The sequence below is a fragment of the Triticum dicoccoides genome, chromosome 5B (assembly GCF_002162155.2).
Source record: "Triticum dicoccoides isolate Atlit2015 ecotype Zavitan chromosome 5B, WEW_v2.0, whole genome shotgun sequence".
In the NCBI taxonomy this organism is placed as follows: domain Eukaryota; kingdom Viridiplantae; phylum Streptophyta; class Magnoliopsida; order Poales; family Poaceae; genus Triticum; species Triticum dicoccoides.
In genome coordinates, this window is record NC_041389.1 from 485,504,580 (window position 1) to 485,507,838 (window position 3,259).

Genomic DNA, 3,259 nt, shown 5'->3' on the forward strand with positions numbered 1-3,259 from the left:
CCCCTTTAGTCCCGGTTGGTGCCACCAACCGGGACCAAAGGTCCCTGTTTCCCGCCCTTTGGGCTGCTGGAAATTGACCTTTAGTCCTGGTTGGTGCCACCAACTAGGACTAAAGGGGGGCATTGGTCCCGGTTGGTGCCACGAACCGGGACCAATGCTTAGTGTATATAAGAGAACACTTGAAAATTTCAGTTTTCATCTCGCATTAGCCCCCGACGACGCCGACGACAACGACGCCGCCTGGCTACCCCGAAGCCGCCCGCCATCGCCGTCGCCCGCGCCCGTTGTCGCTTAGGCTCGGCCCCGCCGTCGTCCTCATCGCAGAAGCTCGCCCCCGCGGTCTGTCCCCGACGTCGCCATCGTGCCGCCCCTGCCTCGACGCCATCGCCATCACCGCCCCTGTGTCGTCATCGCGCCGCCCTGCATTATGGTCCGGCCGCCGACCCCCTTCCTCTGATTTCATATGATTTTTCTGTTCATTTGTTCATATGATTTTTCTGTTCATATTCATATGATTTGTTCATATGATGATGTTGATGATACGCATTGTTCATATGATTTTTGTTCATAGGATTTGTATATGTATTTTTTGTATGTATGTATGTATTTTTTTAGATGTATTTTTTATGTATGTATGTATTTTTTCAATTGTAATATGCATGATGTTTTGAATTTTTAAATGTGCTCTGTTTTTTTAGATGTGATAGATAGATGTTTCGTGGAGATGAGATGAGATGGAAGAGAACTTTTTAAAACCTTTTTATATGTATGGAAAAGAGGAAGAACAAAGAAAAAGAAGGAGAGGAAAAAAGGAAAATAAGAAGAGGAAGCAGGAGAAGAAGAAGGGAAGAAGAGGAGAAAAAAATAAGAAGAGGAAGAAGAAGAAAAAAAGAGGAGAAAAGAAGGAATAGAGGAGAATAAGAAAAAATAGAAATTTATATTATTTTTTTCTTCTTCTCCTCTATTCCTTCTTCTTCTCCTCTTTTTTTCTTTTTTTCTTCTATTTTTTCTTCTTCTTCTCCTCCTCTTTGTTTTCTTCTTCTTGCTCTTCTTATTTTTTATCGGGAACGAGGGTGTGGAGAACTAGGGTAGAGGGTCGAGGGTCGCCGAGGGGCCAAGGGTAGAGGGTCGTCGAGGGGTCGAGGGTCGAGGGTAGTCGAGGGGTTGAGGATCGAGGATCGCCGAGGGGTCGAGGGTCGTCTAGGGGTCGAGGGTCTCTGTTTAACAAGAATGCCCCCAATACGAATGTGCACAAGTTGATCCATTTTTCTGATGTCATATATATATATATATATATATATATATATATATATATATATATATATATATATATTCTTCGATATGTCACGTTGTCTGTCAAAGTATTGAAGAAATCCATGCTACATCATTTGCTGGAAGTAACAGGCGTATGATGCTACGAAGTTCTTCAAAGTTGTTTTGGAACGGAGTTCTGATAGAATAATTCGCTTTTTCATACGAATTTCAGCAAAGGCCTTCCAAATAGCGATATTCTAAAGGCTCTTGCTGAACTTCATACCAAAAAGCTAAGTATCCTATCCGGGACTCCGTTCCAAGACAATTTTGGAGAGCTTCGTACCATTATGCGCATGTTACTTCTGGCAAATGATGAAGCAATGGTTTTCTTGAATCCTTTGCCATTAGACAACGTGACATATAGAAGGGTAGATGAGATAAGGAAAAATATGGACCATTTTCTGCACATCTAGAATGGCGCCATCTTGTTAAGTCCCTTAAAGGTTAAGAGAATCCAAGCGGTCGGGGATCAGAACTAGGGTAGAGGGTCAACGGTCGCTGAGGGGATGAGGGTCGAGGGTCGTCAAGGGGTCGAGGGTCGAGGGTCGTCGAGGGGTCGAGGGTCGAGGATCATCGAGGGGTCGAGAGGGGGGGACGTCAATCAACCCCCTCTCGCTCGACCAAGTCTCATGGACACCCAAACAATAGAAAAAAACATTGTCGATCTCGTACCCCCTCCCACCCCTACCCGACAAACTCTCTCAAGATTTATAAGAGATTTATCAAGAATGCCCCCATTATGGATGTGCATAATTAAGATTATCCCTATTTTTCCTGATCTCATCTACCATTCTATATGTGCATGTTCTCTTGTGTCAAAGTATTGAATCCTTTGACACTAGACAACATGACATATAGAAAGGTAGATGAGATCAGGAAAAATAGGGACCATTTTCTTCACATCTAGAATGGTGCCATCTTGTTAAATCCCTTGTTTGACATTCATGAGAGAGGTGGTCTGAACATCGGACATTCATGAGAGAGGTGGTCCGGGCCAAACCCTAGAAGCGTTGTTGAGGCCACCCCAAACCCAAGAAGCGTCAAGGCCCCCCAAATTTACCAAGTTAAAAGAGCATTGTTGAGGCCACCCCAAACCCTAGAAGCGTTGTCGAGGCCACCCCAAACAGTAGAAGCGTCAAGGCCACTAATTAATATTCCTTGTTGTGATAAGCTAGCTAGGTCTATGTTTGCCACTATTAATATATCCATCTCTCATATTTGTATATTAATTGCCATGTTGTAATATTTGCAGAAACTATGGATCAACAAAGAGACTTCGAACAAGAAGAGATATTGGCGGACATAATCCACGACGGTCGTGATGTCTTGTCGTTATTTCTCAATGAAACCGATGGTCTGGAAGGAGAGGAAGCAGGCTACGGTGATTGAACAATGGAGGAGGAAAGTCATGATCATGATGGCTCCGGCGACATTGTTGACGGCTCCGATGACCGAATGGAGTCAGGATCAGCTGTTGCAAAGTCCGGCGAGGTGTATATATATAAATCTTATGCTGACTAGCTAATTGATGCATTAATTGTTTTGGTATGTACATATATTAACTCTTCTTTCTTCTTTTATAGCCCTCAGGATCGAGCCAAACTTCGGTAATGAGACGAGGCTCGAAGAAAAGGTTGCGCCAGGATGAAAGGTTCATGATCACAGCAATCGCGGGCGATGACCAACCAATTGAACCCCTTCGGACCAAGGAAGCATTTTCTGCTCATTGTGGGGTTCTTGTTAGGGACATGATCTCGATCAGCATCCACCAATGGTATAAGCCTAAGAATGAAGACCCTCAAGTTTCTTATGTCGAAGATAGACATAAAGATGATCTTTAGACCATGCTAAAGGAAAATTTCACCCTACCGGCAGAAGAGGATCCGGATAAGCTAATTATAGAGCCATTGGTCAAGGCTCATGCTCTCAAGAAGATGGCAGATCT